The following is an 18148-nucleotide window of genomic DNA, read 5'->3' as shown; positions in this document are numbered from 1 at the left end:
CCATAACAAAGTATTGTGGTGGAAAGTACCAGTAGTTAAAGCCTTCATGGAAGGAGTAAAGAGACTTCACCCTCCTATTTCGAACCCACCGCCAGGATGGGACCTCAATGTGGTGCTAGCTAAGCTCATGGGCCCCCCTTTCGAACCCATGCATAAAAGTAGTCTCAAACACCTGACTTATAAAACTGCCTTCTTAGTAGCCATTACCTCTATAAGAAGGGTCAGTGAAATTCAGGCTCTGTCAGTGCAGGATCCTTTCTTTACTATCCACAAAGACAAACTGGTTTTACGCACACACCCTAGGTTCTCACCTAAATTTATATCTATGTTCCATGTAAACCAGTCCATCGAGCTTCCGGCTTTCTTCCAGAACCCGCGAACCTCGGCTGAGGTGAAACTACACACCCTTGATGTGCGTAGGGCGGTCCTCTACTATGTAAATAAAACCAGACCGCTAAGGAAAACAGATCAACTGTTTGTCTCCGTAGCTACAGGCAGAGAGGGGGATCGCGTCTCTAAAGGCGCGATCTCGAAGTGGATTATCAACTGTATACAGCTGTGTTACTCTCTTTCTGAAAAAACTCTGCCTTTTACGCGAAGGGCCCATTCTACTAGAGGCATTGGGGCCACTCTGGCTTTCATTGCAAATGTTCCCCTCGACACCATTTGCAAAGCAGCTACTTGGAGCTCTATTCACACTTTTACTCAGCATTACTGCATTGACACCCATTCCAAGACAGATACACAGGTGGGACAAGCGGTTCTAAGACACCTGTTTGCTCATGACCCATCTCACATCCCACCTCCTTCTTCTGGTACTGCTCGCTAATCTATGCACAGCATGTGATCTAAGCAGATTCCACAAGCCTCAGAAGGGATACATTACTCACCGTAATCGTATTTCTGATGCTTGTATCTGCTTAGATTCACATGCGACCCACCCTTCCTCCCCTCCGAGAGAAGGCGCATGATTGCTTGTAGTCTTACCTTCTGTCTATCTGCTTGGATTATCTGTACTCACGCTACTCCTCATGCTTCTTCATGTCAGAAAAAATACAATCTGAGGATCCTAGACGCGTGAGGGATCTTGGGTACAGTGGATGTCACACTAGGGATAGTATTACTGGCACGCCTGTGTCGACGCCCATTTTCGAGTTTCGAAAAACAAACTGTAATACTCCGCAGCTTCCACTAGATGTCGGCCTATGCACAGCATGTGAATTTAAGCAGATACAAGCATCAGAAATACGATTACGGTGAGTAATGTATCCCATATATATTAAATTGCCTCCTTAACTGTTCTGCACTTAGACTTCCTTAAAATAGGTATCAAAAACCTCTGCCTCGGATTTCTAAAGAATGGGCAAAAAAACAAAAGATAACATTGTCTGTTAAAATGATATCACATGGGCACTAGAGGCTCCCTCTCGAGCCAACAGAATTCCCGCTATCATGCGTATTAATTAATGACAATAAACGACTTGCCCTTAGATGGAACAAAACACTCCTGTTGTGTTTGCTACCAAACTAATGTAAATAGTCAGCACTGGGCCCATTACAGCCATAGACCATATACTTAAGAAAAGACTGTTTCTTAGACTCTGCGCTTGCATGTGGTTCCCTTCTATAAACCAGGAATTTCTGCTGCACCAAAGATAGATCGACCTTTGAGCCACTGGAGTTATAGAACGACTCAAAAGGCTGAGACTTCTAAATGCGTGTTCCAGGGTATTCAGCTAAGAGATATTCCTATAAGCAGCCCTACGGGTAAGGGGTGCATCGGACACTTTTACTGCAAATAGCCATATCCTCTACAGAAATGAAAATTGGGAGTAAAAATACTCCCAGCAAAAAATAGGAAACCGACACATAGTTCCATGTGCTCCTGCTTTAACTCGCACAGCCTCATGGATATGTTTGTATCGGTAGTGCACGTAACGCAGGAACAAACTACTACTGCCTGTTTGGAAGAAGTAAACATGTATCTTTTTTATTGTGTATGAATAACTAGATGCAAAGGAATAATTACTTCAAAAAACATTTCCGTTTTACAGTTAAAGCATTTTTACTCATTTTTACTCACTTATAAAATACTCCATTTGGGGGTTGGACTTAACATGTTGACTCTCTAACAAAATAATTGAGGTGGCTGAGGAGCCAGGTGGCTGGGGGGGGGGGGGAGGAGAGAGGGAGAGAGGGAGTGAGGGAGAGCGAGAGCGAGATGGAAGGGGGGCCAGGAGGACCTCGTACCAGGTGCCACCATCAATGGGAGAGGAGGAAAAAGGAGAAGGAACAGAAACCATATGTGGGATGCATAGGCCTGGAGAGGGAACGACAAAGAGGATGTCGATGAGTCTGGAGGAAGCACTGGTGTTGGTATCAGCGATACGGAGGCCTGAATTGGAGACCATTATGTCACTTTTAAGCTTCTTCTTACCAGACTTAGTGAGAGGGATGGGATAAGAGATAGAATAGAATATAGGGGAGACTCAGAGCATCATGGAGGAGTGTGAGGCAGAGAGCAAGAGAAGACAGCCCAAGCAGGAGGGGGGTGGGGAGAGGTCACACACTAGGAGCACACAGAGGGAAGGCATAAACCACAATGTTTGCAGTTAGGGAGGGGACCGAAAGAGAAGGAGACAGTGCAATAATGTGAAAAGATACAATGGGGGGGGGGCAGGAGTGAGAGAGGAAATGCAATACAGTACAGAACACTAGTAACCATGGGGGACCTAGAGGATTAAGAATAGAAATGCAACAACGCCAAAAATATACAGTCCAATAAAAAGAATACTCCCAAAACAGTGAGCGAGAGGGGAATGCAAATACAGTACAATAGACGCAAAACACTAGTAAACGGGGGGGACCTAGATGAGAAGAGAAAACACACAATATAACAAGAAAACAATAAATAGTCACTGCTGGGGGGCCTGGATTGGGGAGGATGAGAGGGGAGAAGGACCCAAGAGACACGGGGAATGCAAGTGCGCGAGGAGGCGGGACGAGAGGGGGGAAGGACGCGTGAGGCTGGGAGAAGCAGAGCCTGAGTTGTGGGTGGACAGCGCATGCGAAGATGGGGGTGCGAAAAGAGGGGTAGAACAGGCAAGACCGGGAGAAGCGGAGCCTGCGTTGTGGGTGGAAAGCGCACGTGGAGACGGTAAGAGAGGGGAAGTATGCGTAATGCCAGGAGAATCGGAGCCTGAGTCGTGGATGGAACGCGCACGTGGAGACGGGAAGAGATTGCATGGCCGCGCAAGGCCGGGAGAAGCAGAGCCTGAGTTGCGGGTGGAAAGCGCACGTGGAGACGGGAAGAGATGGCATGGCGTGCAAGGACGGGAGAAGCGGAGCTTGAGTTGCGGGTGGAAAGCGCACGTGGAGACGGGAAGAAAGGGGAAGGAGACGGGAAGAGATGGCATGGCGTGCAAGGACGGGAGAAGCGGAGCTTGAGTTGCGGGTGGAAAGCGCACGTGGAGACGGGAAGAAAGGGGAAGGAGACGGGAAGAGATGGCATGGCGTGCAAGGACGGGAGAAGCGGAGCTTGAGTTGCGGGTGGAAAGCGCACGTGGAGACGGGAAGAAAGGGGAAGGAGACGGGAAGAGATGGCATGGCGTGCAAGGACGGGAGAAGCGGAGCTTGAGTTGCGGGTGGAAAGCGCACGTGGAGACGGGAAGAAAGGGGAAGGAGACGGGAAGAGATGGCATGGCGTGCAAGGACGGGAGAAGCGGAGCTTGAGTTGCGGGTGGAAAGCGCACGTGGAGACGGGAAGAAAGGGGAAGGAGACGGGAAGAGATGGCATGGCGTGCAAGGACGGGAGAAGCGGAGCCTGAGTTGCGGGTGGAAAGCGCACGTGGAGACGGGAAGAAAGGGGAAGGAGACGGGAAGAGATGGCATGGCGTGCAAGGACGGGAGAAGCGGAGCCTGAGTTGCGGGTGGAAAGCGCACGTGGAGACGGGAAGAAAGGGGAAGGAGACGGGAAGAGAGGGGCATGGCGTGCAAGGACGGGAGAAGCGGAGCCTGAGTTGCGGGTGGAAAGCGCACGTGGAGACGGGAAGAAAGGGGAAGGAGACGGGAAGAGATGGCATGGCGTGCAAGGACGGGAGAAGCGGAGCTTGAGTTGCGGGTGGAAAGCGCACGTGGAGACGGGAAGAAAGGGGAAGGAGACGGGAAGAGATGGCATGGCGTGCAAGGACGGGAGAAGCGGAGCTTGAGTTGCGGGTGGAAAGCGCACGTGGAGACGGGAAGAAAGGGGAAGGAGACGGGAAGAGATGGCATGGCGTGCAAGGACGGGAGAAGCGGAGCTTGAGTTGCGGGTGGAAAGCGCACGTGGAGACGGGAAGAAAGGGGAAGGAGACGGGAAGAGATGGCATGGCGTGCAAGGACGGGAGAAGCGGAGCCTGAGTTGCGGGTGGAAAGCGCACGTGGAGACGGGAAGAAAGGGGAAGGAGACGGGAAGAGATGGCATGGCGTGCAAGGACGGGAGAAGCGGAGCCTGAGTTGCGGGTGGAAAGCGCACGTGGAGACGGGAAGAAAGGGGAAGGAGACGGGAAGAGAGGGGCATGGCGTGCAAGGACGGGAGAAGCGGAGCCTGAGTTGCGGGTGGAAAGCGCACGTGGAGACGGGAAGAAAGGGGAAGGAGACGGGAAGAGATGGCATGGCGTGCAAGGACGGGAGAAGCGGAGCTTGAGTTGCGGGTGGAAAGCGCACGTGGAGACGGGAAGAAAGGGGAAGGAGACGGGAAGAGATGGCATGGCGTGCAAGGACGGGAGAAGCGGAGCTTGAGTTGCGGGTGGAAAGCGCACGTGGAGACGGGAAGAAAGGGGAAGGAGACGGGAAGAGATGGCATGGCGTGCAAGGACGGGAGAAGCGGAGCTTGAGTTGCGGGTGGAAAGCGCACGTGGAGACGGGAAGAAAGGGGAAGGAGACGGGAAGAGATGGCATGGCGTGCAAGGACGGGAGAAGCGGAGCCTGAGTTGCGGGTGGAAAGCGCACGTGGAGACGGGAAGAAAGGGGAAGGAGACGGGAAGAGATGGCATGGCGTGCAAGGACGGGAGAAGCGGAGCTTGAGTTGCGGGTGGAAAGCGCACGTGGAGACGGGAAGAAAGGGGAAGGAGACGGGAAGAGATGGCATGGCGTGCAAGGACGGGAGAAGCGGAGCTTGAGTTGCGGGTGGAAAGCGCACGTGGAGACGGGAAGAAAGGGGAAGGAGACGGGAAGAGATGGCATGGCGTGCAAGGACGGGAGAAGCGGAGCCTGAGTTGCGGGTGGAAAGCGCACGTGGAGACGGGAAGAAAGGGGAAGGAGACGGGAAGAGATGGCATGGCGTGCAAGGACGGGAGAAGCGGAGCTTGAGTTGCGGGTGGAAAGCGCACGTGGAGACGGGAAGAAAGGGGAAGGAGACGGGAAGAGATGGCATGGCGTGCAAGGACGGGAGAAGCGGAGCCTGAGTTGCGGGTGGAAAGCGCACGTGGAGACGGGAAGAAAGGGGAAGGAGACGGGAAGAGATGGCATGGCGTGCAAGGACGGGAGAAGCGGAGCTTGAGTTGCGGGTGGAAAGCGCACGTGGAGACGGGAAGAAAGGGGAAGGAGACGGGAAGAGATGGCATGGTGTGCAAGGACGGGAGAAGCGGAGCTTGAGTTGCGGGTGGAAAGCGCACGTGGAGACGGGAAGAAAGGGGAAGGAGACGGGAAGAGATGGCATGGCGTGCAAGGACGGGAGAAGCGGAGCCTGAGTTGCGGGTGGAAAGCGCACGTGGAGACGGGAAGAAAGGGGAAGGAGACGGGAAGAGATGGCATGGCGTGCAAGGACGGGAGAAGCGGAGCTTGAGTTGCGGGTGGAAAGCGCACGTGGAGACGGGAAGAAAGGGGAAGGAGACGGGAAGAGATGGCATGGCGTGCAAGGACGGGAGAAGCGGAGCTTGAGTTGCGGGTGGAAAGCGCACGTGGAGACGGGAAGAAAGGGGAAGGAGACGGGAAGAGATGGCATGGCGTGCAAGGACGGGAGAAGCGGAGCTTGAGTTGCGGGTGGAAAGCGCACGTGGAGACGGGAAGAAAGGGGAAGGAGACGGGAAGAGATGGCATGGCGTGCAAGGACGGGAGAAGCGGAGCTTGAGTTGCGGGTGGAAAGCGCACGTGGAGACGGGAAGAAAGGGGAAGGAGACGGGAAGAGATGGCATGGCGTGCAAGGACGGGAGAAGCGGAGCTTGAGTTGCGGGTGGAAAGCGCACGTGGAGACGGGAAGAAAGGGGAAGGAGACGGGAAGAGATGGCATGGCGTGCAAGGACGGGAGAAGCGGAGCTTGAGTTGCGGGTGGAAAGCGCACGTGGAGACGGGAAGAAAGGGGAAGGAGACGGGAAGAGATGGCATGGCGTGCAAGGACGGGAGAAGCGGAGCTTGAGTTGCGGGTGGAAAGCGCACGTGGAGACGGGAAGAAAGGGGAAGGAGACGGGAAGAGATGGCATGGCGTGCAAGGACGGGAGAAGCGGAGCTTGAGTTGCGGGTGGAAAGCGCACGTGGAGACGGGAAGAAAGGGGAAGGAGACGGGAAGAGATGGCATGGCGTGCAAGGACGGGAGAAGCGGAGCTTGAGTTGCGGGTGGAAAGCGCACGTGGAGACGGGAAGAAAGGGGAAGGAGACGGGAAGAGATGGCATGGCGTGCAAGGACGGGAGAAGCGGAGCTTGAGTTGCGGGTGGAAAGCGCACGTGGAGACGGGAAGAAAGGGGAAGGAGACGGGAAGAGATGGCATGGCGTGCAAGGACGGGAGAAGCGGAGCTTGAGTTGCGGGTGGAAAGCGCACGTGGAGACGGGAAGAAAGGGGAAGGAGACGGGAAGAGAGGGGCATGGCGTGCAAGGACGGGAGAAGCGGAGCTTGAGTTGCGGGTGGAAAGCGCACGTGGAGACGGGAAGAAAGGGGAAGGAGACGGGAAGAGAGGGGCATGGCGTGCAAGGACGGGAGAAGCGGAGCTTGAGTTGCGGGTGGAAAGCGCACGTGGAGACGGGAAGAAAGGGGAAGGAGACGGGAAGAGAGGGGCATGGCGTGCAAGGACGGGAGAAGCGGAGCCTGAGTTGCGGGTGGAAAGCGCACGTGGAGACGGGAAGAAAGGGGAAGGAGACGGGAAGAGATGGCATGGCGTGCAAGGACGGGAGAAGCGGAGCTTGAGTTGCGGGTGGAAAGCGCACGTGGAGACGGGAAGAGATGGCATGGCGTGCAAGGACGGGAGAAGCGGAGCTTGAGTTGCGGGTGGAAAGCGCACGTGGAGACGGGAAGAAAGGGGAAGGAGACGGGAAGAGATGGCATGGCGTGCAAGGACGGGAGAAGCGGAGCTTGAGTTGCGGGTGGAAAGCGCACGTGGAGACGGGAAGAAAGGGGAAGGAGACGGGAAGAGATGGCATGGCGTGCAAGGACGGGAGAAGCGGAGCTTGAGTTGCGGGTGGAAAGCGCACGTGGAGACGGGAAGAAAGGGGAAGGAGACGGGAAGAGATGGCATGGCGTGCAAGGACGGGAGAAGCGGAGCTTGAGTTGCGGGTGGAAAGCGCACGTGGAGACGGGAAGAAAGGGGAAGGAGACGGGAAGAGAGGGGCATGGCGTGCAAGGACGGGAGAAGCGGAGCCTGAGTTGCGGGTGGAAAGCGCACGTGGAGACGGGAAGAAAGGGGAAGGAGACGGGAAGAGATGGCATGGCGTGCAAGGACGGGAGAAGCGGAGCTTGAGTTGCGGGTGGAAAGCGCACGTGGAGACGGGAAGAGATGGCATGGCGTGCAAGGACGGGAGAAGCGGAGCTTGAGTTGCGGGTGGAAAGCGCACGTGGAGACGGGAAGAAAGGGGAAGGAGACGGGAAGAGATGGCATGGCGTGCAAGGACGGGAGAAGCGGAGCTTGAGTTGCGGGTGGAAAGCGCACGTGGAGACGGGAAGAAAGGGGCAGGAGACGGGAAGAGATGGCATGGCGTGCAAGGACGGGAGAAGCGGAGCTTGAGTTGCGGGTGGAAAGCGCACGTGGAGACGGGAAGAAAGGGGAAGGAGACGGGAAGAGATGGCATGGCGTGCAAGGACGGGAGAAGCGGAGCTTGAGTTGCGGGTGGAAAGCGCACGTGGAGACGGGAAGAAAGGGGAAGGAGACGGGAAGAGATGGCATGGCGTGCAAGGACGGGAGAAGCGGAGCTTGAGTTGCGGGTGGAAAGCGCACGTGGAGACGGGAAGAAAGGGGAAGGAGACGGGAAGAGATGGCATGGCGTGCAAGGACGGGAGAAGCGGAGCTTGAGTTGCGGGTGGAAAGCGCACGTGGAGACGGGAAGAAAGGGGAAGGAGACGGGAAGAGATGGCATGGCGTGCAAGGACGGGAGAAGCGGAGCTTGAGTTGCGGGTGGAAAGCGCACGTGGAGACGGGAAGAAAGGGGAAGGAGACGGGAAGAGATGGCATGGCGTGCAAGGACGGGAGAAGCGGAGCTTGAGTTGCGGGTGGAAAGCGCACGTGGAGACGGGAAGAAAGGGGAAGGAGACGGGAAGAGAGGGGCATGGCGTGCAAGGACGGGAGAAGCGGAGCCTGAGTTGCGGGTGGAAAGCGCACGTGGAGACGGGAAGAAAGGGGAAGGAGACGGGAAGAGATGGCATGGCGTGCAAGGACGGGAGAAGCGGAGCTTGAGTTGCGGGTGGAAAGCGCACGTGGAGACGGGAAGAGATGGCATGGCGTGCAAGGACGGGAGAAGCGGAGCTTGAGTTGCGGGTGGAAAGCGCACGTGGAGACGGGAAGAAAGGGGAAGGAGACGGGAAGAGATGGCATGGCGTGCAAGGACGGGAGAAGCGGAGCTTGAGTTGCGGGTGGAAAGCGCACGTGGAGACGGGAAGAAAGGGGAAGGAGACGGGAAGAGATGGCATGGCGTGCAAGGACGGGAGAAGCGGAGCTTGAGTTGCGGGTGGAAAGCGCACGTGGAGACGGGAAGAGATGGCATGGCGTGCAAGGACGGGAGAAGCGGAGCTTGAGTTGCGGGTGGAAAGCGCACGTGGAGACGGGAAGAAAGGGGAAGGAGACGGGAAGAGATGGCATGGCGTGCAAGGACGGGAGAAGCGGAGCTTGAGTTGCGGGTGGAAAGCGCACGTGGAGACGGGAAGAAAGGGGAAGGAGACGGGAAGAAAGGGGAAGGAGACGGGAAGAGATGGCATGGCGTGCAAGGACGGGAGAAGCGGAGCTTGAGTTGCGGGTGGAAAGCGCACGTGGAGACGGGAAGAAAGGGGAAGGAGACGGGAAGAGATGGCATGGCGTGCAAGGACGGGAGAAGCGGAGCTTGAGTTGCGGGTGGAAAGCGCACGTGGAGACGGGAAGAAAGGGGAAGGAGACGGGAAGAGAGGGGCATGGCGTGCAAGGACGGGAGAAGCGGAGCCTGAGTTGCGGGTGGAAAGCGCACGTGGAGACGGGAAGAAAGGGGAAGGAGACGGGAAGAGATGGCATGGCGTGCAAGGACGGGAGAAGCGGAGCTTGAGTTGCGGGTGGAAAGCGCACGTGGAGACGGGAAGAAAGGGGAAGGAGACGGGAAGAGATGGCATGGCGTGCAAGGACGGGAGAAGCGGAGCTTGAGTTGCGGGTGGAAAGCGCACGTGGAGACGGGAAGAAAGGGGAAGGAGACGGGAAGAGATGGCATGGCGTGCAAGGACGGGAGAAGCGGAGCTTGAGTTGCGGGTGGAAAGCGCACGTGGAGACGGGAAGAAAGGGGAAGGAGACGGGAAGAGATGGCATGGCGTGCAAGGACGGGAGAAGCGGAGCTTGAGTTGCGGGTGTAAAGCGCACGTGGAGACGGGAAGAAAGGGGAAGGAGACGGGAAGAGATGGCATGGCGTGCAAGGACGGGAGAAGCGGAGCTTGAGTTGCGGGTGGAAAGCGCACGTGGAGACGGGAAGAAAGGGGAAGGAGACGGGAAGAGATGGCATGGCGTGCAAGGACGGGAGAAGCGGAGCTTGAGTTGCGGGTGGAAAGCGCACGTGGAGACGGGAAGAAAGGGGAAGGAGACGGGAAGAGAGGGGCATGGCGTGCAAGGACGGGAGAAGCGGAGCTTGAGTTGCGGGTGGAAAGCGCACGTGGAGACGGGAAGAAAGGGGAAGGAGACGGGAAGAGAGGGGCATGGCGTGCAAGGACGGGAGAAGCGGAGCTTGAGTTGCGGGTGGAAAGCGCACGTGGAGACGGGAAGAAAGGGGAAGGAGACGGGAAGAGATGGCATGGCGTGCAAGGACGGGAGAAGCGGAGCTTGAGTTGCGGGTGGAAAGCGCACGTGGAGACGGGAAGAAAGGGGAAGGAGACGGGAAGAGATGGCATGGCGTGCAAGGACGGGAGAAGCGGAGCTTGAGTTGCGGGTGGAAAGCGCACGTGGAGACGGGAAGAAAGGGGAAGGAGACGGGAAGAGAGGGGCATGGCGTGCAAGGACGGGAGAAGCGGAGCTTGAGTTGCGGGTGGAAAGCGCACGTGGAGACGGGAAGAAAGGGGAAGGAGACGGGAAGAGATGGCATGGCGTGCAAGGACGGGAGAAGCGGAGCTTGAGTTGCGGGTGGAAAGCGCACGTGGAGACGGGAAGAAAGGGGAAGGAGACGGGAAGAGATGGCATGGCGTGCAAGGACGGGAGAAGCGGAGCTTGAGTTGCGGGTGGAAAGCGCACGTGGAGACGGGAAGAAAGGGGAAGGAGACGGGAAGAGATGGCATGGCGTCCAAGGACGGGAGAAGCGGAGTTTGAGTTGCGGGTGGAAAGCGCACGTGGAGACGGGAAGAGATGGCATGGCGTGCAAGGACGGGAGAAGCGGAGCTTGAGTTGCGGGTGGAAAGCGCACGTGGAGACGGGAAGAAAGGGGAAGGAGACGGGAAGAGATGGCATGGCGTGCAAGGACGGGAGAAGCGGAGCCTGAGTTGCGGGTGGAAAGCGCACGTGGAGACGGGAAGAAAGGGGAAGGAGACGGGAAGAGATGGCATGGCGTGCAAGGACGGGAGAAGCGGAGCTTGAGTTGCGGGTGGAAAGCGCACGTGGAGACGGGAAGAAAGGGGAAGGAGACGGGAAGAGATGGCATGGCGTGCAAGGACGGGAGAAGCGGAGCTTGAGTTGCGGGTGGAAAGCGCACGTGGAGACGGGAAGAAAGGGGAAGGAGACGGGAAGAGATGGCATGGCGTGCAAGGACGGGAGAAGCGGAGCTTGAGTTGCGGGTGGAAAGCGCACGTGGAGACGGGAAGAAAGGGGAAGGAGACGGGAAGAGATGGCATGGCGTCCAAGGACGGGAGAAGCGGAGTTTGAGTTGCGGGTGGAAAGCGCACGTGGAGACGGGAAGAGATGGCATGGCGTGCAAGGACGGGAGAAGCGGAGCTTGAGTTGCGGGTGGAAAGCGCACGTGGAGACGGGAAGAAAGGGGAAGGAGACGGGAAGAGATGGCATGGCGTGCAAGGACGGGAGAAGCGGAGCCTGAGTTGCGGGTGGAAAGCGCACGTGGAGACGGGAAGAAAGGGGAAGGAGACGGGAAGAGATGGCATGGCGTGCAAGGACGGGAGAAGCGGAGCTTGAGTTGCGGGTGGAAAGCGCACGTGGAGACGGGAAGAAAGGGGAAGGAGACGGGAAGAGATGGCATGGCGTGCAAGGACGGGAGAAGCGGAGCTTGAGTTGCGGGTGGAAAGCGCACGTGGAGACGGGAAGAAAGGGGAAGGAGACGGGAAGAGATGGCATGGCGTGCAAGGACGGGAGAAGCGGAGCTTGAGTTGCGGGTGGAAAGCGCACGTGGAGACGGGAAGAAAGGGGAAGGAGACGGGAAGAGATGGCATGGCGTGCAAGGACGGGAGAAGCGGAGCTTGAGTTGCGGGTGGAAAGCGCACGTGGAGACGGGAAGAAAGGGGAAGGGGACGGGAAGAGAGGGGCAGGACGCGCATCTTTCTACATTCCTGGGTATACCATGGTGAATCGTATTTGCCGTTCACGAGGCCAGTGGGCAGTAGTCACATTTAACTTCTAAATATCATGATGAATGTGATGGAATGCTTGCAGATGAGCACTAGAGCCGCAGATCTCGATGAAGGGAAGGCATGCAAGTATTGCCTTTCCAGAGCAGGACTCCTTATCCATGGCCGCCCGTTTTACGGTCCCCGTCCTATTGAATATATGGTCATCGGGGTCCGGTTGAAGGATAGAATTATTATGACTGGCCGTGGGTGCAGGCTCGGGCAGCGGCGATTGGCCAGGGCTGCCAGCACCCATGACGCCAGTATTCAGTGGTGCAGCAAGAACACGCCGCAATCCTGCTAGGTTCATACATTATTACTGTACTTCCAAGATCCCCCAAGCTTCCTCTCTTCTTTTTCTCGCTTTTGAAATCCTTCCACGTCTGAGTGCCACATTCACTCTTCCCTTTCGGTCCTACATTCTAGGCTTCCGAAACCCCCTAGCGCGACCTTGTTTGCAAGTCGCCCACGTGCCTGCAGGGGATACGTCTTTACACACTCGTCCAGCACCAACATCGAACGCCCTACCCTTGGCTGGCAGCGACAAGGAGGGGGTACTGGGAACTGTGCAAGCTTCCGCGATCCCTTGTTTACGTGGAGCGTCGAGAGGTGGGGTGCCTGACTGCGGTCTATAAGGGAATGTTTGATCTTGTTTCTGGTTGGGGAAGGACCATAGACCTTGGGAGACCACCTGTACACCACCTCTTGAGCTATTAGACTAGCGGGTGGACCCCTGGCCCAGGGATGCCCCTTGACCAACTGACCTGCTCAATGTGGCTTTGTTACAGATCTTAACACTAAGCTAGAATGCATGCTGTGAAGAAGCAGTCCGAACCCAGCCATTTTAAAGATGGAACACAGGAGGAACTTATAAACACACACTACAAGTCCCAGAATGCAAAGAAATGACCAGGGCCGGATAAGCATCTACAGATTAGAATGGATCCTGTTGGCAACTGTGTGTGGCTCAACTTCGCAGTACCTTTGACACCTTGCTTGCAGACACGATGGCAGAGAGGAGTTAGACCCTAGCCGTGGCACCTTTCTCGGGTGAGTGCGAAAGTTGAGTGCAGCTGTGTGTGTGGAGTTCCTGTCCCGCATAATGATTCACTCGAACTGGCGCCCCTCGCCCTGCCCCCCAGGCCGCCTGCCGCCCCACTGCTAATGTTTGAAGGGTCTGCATTCCTCCTTGAAGCCGCAGCGAGTCGGCAGTCTTGGGGAGGGTGGGGCCGGGAATGGCTGGGGGGGAGGTAAGCCTGCCTGACCTCTGGGACGTCTCCTCCCGTGCGGGAACTTTGTGCACTGCCGTCCAGGGACAGGCTGGGTGTTGCGGCTGCAAGGGGACTCCTGCAAAGGTTAGTAGTTGCCTCTCTCTCCGGGGCAGGAAAGGAGGCGTTTGTTACCATTAATACCCCCCCGCCCCCACCGGGCAGTGAGGATCTCGGTTCCTTATTGCTGGAGAAGTCCCCCCCCAGCCCCCTCGCCCCAGGCCCAGCTGGGCAGCCTCCCCAAGGGCGGCAGTGCTGTTATCTTTTGTCCAGGCCGAGCCATTCGTGTTATTAACGCGCTATTGCCTGGCGTTTTGCTGTTCCCTCCACGGCGACCGCGTGCTGATGCATTGTGTTAGATTGCCTTCGCTGTGTACTTGTGAGACTGGAGACCTGGCCGTTGTTTCTATAACATATGGACCCGTGTTCCGGCATTGTCGGAGCGCACGCTGCTGTGGCCGGGTCTGGTGGATGCCGGCTGCATGCTTGAGTGTAAGACTAATGACCAGAGTGCATAGGGCGTGCTTATACGTGGGACCGTCAGCTGGTACTGCTTCTTACTCCACTCCTCACTTTCTCTGTATGTTGTTCTACTTTACCCACTGAGCTGCACTGTGGCCCTCCCGCGACGTGCAAAGCCAGAAGCGGCTAAAGGCATGGCGCATAGCAGTGTCAGCCCCCATTGGCCCCTCCCTCCCCTCTGTCGTGGGGGAGGTAACATACCCTGGAACAGAACCTACAAACCAATAATAGACAGACACTAGTTTTACATTTTGGAAACAAGAGGTCACAATTTATGAGAGCATACAGCACAGGGGGCAGTCAGAGCCCTAAAGCATCATGGATCATACTTTTCAAAGTGGCCCAAAAGCAGGGCAAAGCTCTACTTCTGAATGTTCTTTCGCAAGGCTCCGGACATACAATCCAGATAGTGCTGCACGCAGTACTTCCTCCTCGGGCCACAGGATCTTGCAGGTGAGGAATCTTAAGTGTCCGTAAGGGACTCAGAGCCCATCCTCCAAGTTTGGCTCGAGTGCGACCATCGGGAAACCTGCCCATGGTTCAAGCAGCGGCTTTACTCTCCTCCCAGGCTAGGACTGCCCCCTAACTCCACCTGTGACAGAAATGCAACAGTTATTACAAAATGCAGGAACAATACGCAAACATCACTTAACCACTTACACCTCGAAATCCGCTGAAATGAGATAAACAATTGTACATATTTTAGCATATTTACATCTAGTACAGTGAATAAAAACATCCATCATTATTAATCAACTTACACCTCGAAATCTGCTGAAACAAATTCAAACATATTTAAACATTTTTTGCAATTGCCTACTTCGTCTACCCTAGTCAGCATTCACAAGAGGTCCTGCCCACTATAAGCTAAGGGGGAGGGAGGGAGGTTGGGTGTTCAGGGGCGGAAGTGGGGGCTGGAGAGAGACTGGGCTCCAGTCCCTCCCCACCTTATATGCGGTCCCCAGGACCTGCCGGAAGCTCCTGCCCTGAGGGCGCCCGCACCTCCTGGAGGAGGGGTGGGGAGATACTGTACAGAGGCGGCGGCAGCCTGTGCAGGATGGACCCCAGCCGGCCCATAGGACTGGGGGTTTCCAAACAGCACTTTAAGATGAGCAGCACACCCTTGAGATGGATGGGAATTCAGATTCCTACTCTTGCACCAAATCAATAATGACAACTCAAAGTTTGGCAAAGGGATTTTATTTAATGGCGAGTACAAAAAACGGGGAGTTCAATGAATATCAGCAATCTGTTCATCTTCCTTCTCACTTCAACTCCACTGAATTTCAGAAAAAACATAACATTTGTAACTCTCAAAACTTAGCATGCAACTTGATTGTTTCTTAGGTAGGTAACTTTAATATAGGTACTATATCTGTATATGGTAACGGGTAAAGGGGATTGGATAAACATTGTCAGGTGGGATAACTAAGCCCTTCCTTCAAAATGGGTACTGTAAACGTCACTAAAAGTACGACGTCTCATTGTTTCTACTAATTATATAAGACCCGAGATTACACGGTCCACTATGATTGGGTTGGCATCAACCCCACTCATACTTTTCCACTTGCTCTTAGCAGCGTGCAGAATAGCCGGCCAGGTGCAGGGAGTTCGTCTGCACCCCAGCGTCCCTTCAATTATTGTTACAATCAATCATCACCTCAGTGGTCATGTGTCAATTATTTCTTTGTGGTTGGCCTCGAGTCTGCTTCTTAGTCTGGGAAAGTTAAGACGTCTGGGTATGGCAAAGGTCCATGCATAGTTTCATCCCTTCCTGCTGGTCTGGCCACTTCATTGCGATACCGTGAAATCGGCCTTTCCTTCATGCAATTTTATATATTTGATTTAATTCTGACAGTCGTCTGCCATCTGTGGATTATCTTGACCTTCCCTGAACAGGATACTCTGTTCTTCTTCTCTTTAATTGTATCCACTGTTGGACTATTTCAGCTGGTACGACCTTGGCTTCTTGGCATGGTTACCTTTGTCTGAGTTGCTCTCTTTTTTTAATTCTCGATTTGTTTGCTGCGAAACTCCTTGAGACCTTTAGTAACCTTTGGTTGATTCTGCTCTTGTGTGTAGTATAAATATACTCATATAAAGTGCTCTTTTGAGGTAGATATGTACAAGCGGCGCTTGCCGCAATCTATCTTACTACTAAGCATAAGCAAGCCTCACGATTTCTGTGCTTCTCGCGGTTACTTTGAATATGTACACGTTTAAACTGAATATCTTCATCGTGCATATGGCATAATTCTCTGACATCTTGACATCAATTGTTTCACTTTATGCTCAGGATGTCACATATCCATGGTATTTTGTCTCGTTTGTCATCATTCTCAAGTAGTTATATCTTCTATATGTGAGTCAGTCTTGGTTCTTATGACGTCACCATTCGTCTTCCTTCAGTATCTTTTTAGCTTCTTCATGTATTGCATTCTGACAATCGTCATTCTTTCTCACTTATCGATATGGTTTTCTCAGTGGGTACTTTACTGTCCAAGTTTTCTTAAGTGTTGGTACTTCAACAGGTGCTGTTATTCTGATGGGTACTGGACAGAGCCCAACTGCGGCTCTCTGATGATTTATTTGTTCATCATACGTCACATATTGCGACATGAACGTTCCTGGTCAGAATGGGGGGTTGGAGTGCAAATCGAGCTTGGCACATCCTCTACACCAACCGCCCCTCTGGGCGATTCTTTGACCATTTTCACTTCTTCCTTTGTATCCACCATTTCCTCCTCTGGATCCAAACTTAGAGGTCTGAAGAAATATCTCTTTGGGGTCCATATCTTAATGACTTCCTTCAAGCTTCCTGCTGTTCTTAAGTCCTCATCTTTGTTCCAAGTCATTAGCTGACATTCTCCACTTGGATTACAATAGATCTTCCCACATAATTTCTATGTTTCCTTGGTTTCAAAAAATCTCTTATTTCTTCATCAGTCCGGTCCTTAGGCTTCCATCCTGACTCGACATCAGTCACGATCTTTATCCCTATGGCCTTTTTTTCAGTTTTCTGGCACTTAGATAATATTATCTTGATAACACAGAATTGTTCTTCCCCGTTGTCGGTAGTCTCTACGCGTTGGGGTGAGGGCAGAGGGTCTTCTCCGTTGTATGGCTTGATGTCACCCAAAAAGATCTAAGCTCTTCTTCCCTGTAACTTGACTGCAGACGGAGTGACGTCCTCCACTCTGAAGGGACCGTTGAAACTTGGCTCGTCCCACTCTTTTCTTGTGTGGTGTATCACCAGGACTGTGTCCCCAGGGAACAATTGTGGTACACGTAAACCCTGAACTTGGTCTATTGTAGTATCTCCTTCTGTGCCTGTGCTGCCCTGCACCCTTTTTGTCGTAACTGCAGCTGGCCTGAAATTACAGTAAGACAAGATGTCATACAATTCAAGTAATTTTGCAACTCTGATCCTAACACTTCCCCTGTTTGCTGAGCATCACATCTAGCTCTATCTCGGGGTGTTAGTGGCGTGTGCATCCTTCTGCCTGTCACAATTTCATGCAGCGTGAGATGGTGGTTAGAACCAGGCTGGTTTCTGAGCGCATACAGTGCCAGTGGAAGGCAGTATAGCCATCCCTTCTTTAGAGTAAGCTTCAACTTGGCTATCCTTTCCTTTAACAAGCTGTTGAGCTTCTTGCATATCCCATTCCCTTGAGGATGATGCACCAAAGAAAACTTGTGCTTTATGCCAAGCAACAAGCTGATCTGTTCAAATACTGCATTAACAAAGTGAGGTCCATTGTCTGACCTCATGACCTCACATACTCCCCATCTGGGAAATACCTCCCTCACCATAAATTTGGCTGTGCAGGTAGAGTCTGGGTGTGTACATGGACCTGCTTCCATCCATCTAGAGAATGGACACACCACAACAATTGGGTCCCTGTACCCGTTACATACTTTCATATCGACATAATCGACATGCAAGCGCTGAAAAGGTCCATTGGGCATTGGGGTGACTCCTCTAATTACATGTAGTGTATGTCTAGCCGTGAACTGTTGGCAGATTATACAGTTCACTATAAAAAAATGCAACGTGCTCTGCCAAGTTCGTTATAAACCAGTCTTCGGCAATTGTCGTTGCTAGATGCTCTTTTGTCATGTGCGCTGGATAGTGTAACTGTTCCAGTGCTATTTTCAATAGGGCTATAGGCATCACCGGTTTACCCCTGCTGTCGCCACAAGCTCTCAGAGGGGTTTAAAGAACACCCTCGCCACTTCCAGAGGTCTTTCTCTTTCTGTGGTGTCTCCCCTTGGTGCTCCATTAACTGGGGTTTTCTCCATATTACTGTAACCTTCGGGTTCACTTCGTGCAACAATCCTTCTCTCATGCACATCAGTTATTTCCACATTCATTATTATTTCGTCTTTGGTCGCTACACGTTGGAT

At 54.2% G+C, this 18148-nt stretch overlaps 1 protein-coding gene across 13 annotated transcripts in view; it reads left to right on the top strand.

The window, feature by feature from the left end:
- Positions 1–18148, top strand: part of PPIP5K1 (diphosphoinositol pentakisphosphate kinase 1) — a 1113174-nt gene that overhangs the window by 77709 nt on the left and 1017317 nt on the right. The window contains exon 1 of one of the 13 annotated variants that reach the window (XM_069625160.1): positions 12861–13001. The exons of 11 other annotated variants lie outside the window; for them this stretch is intronic. The gene's annotated coding sequence lies outside the window, so the exon portion shown is untranslated. Of the gene's footprint in view, positions 1–12860; positions 13002–13194; positions 13307–18148 lie in introns of those variants that run through there. One more of the 13 variants, XM_069625159.1, reaches the window with a different exon arrangement.

This window comes from Ambystoma mexicanum, chromosome 11 (genome assembly GCF_040938575.1).
Source record: "Ambystoma mexicanum isolate Mex_15411 chromosome 11, UKY_AmexF1_1, whole genome shotgun sequence".
NCBI lineage: Eukaryota > Metazoa > Chordata > Amphibia > Caudata > Ambystomatidae > Ambystoma > Ambystoma mexicanum.
Note: the sequence above shows the minus strand (reverse complement) of the source record. Positions and strands in the feature narration are given on the sequence as shown.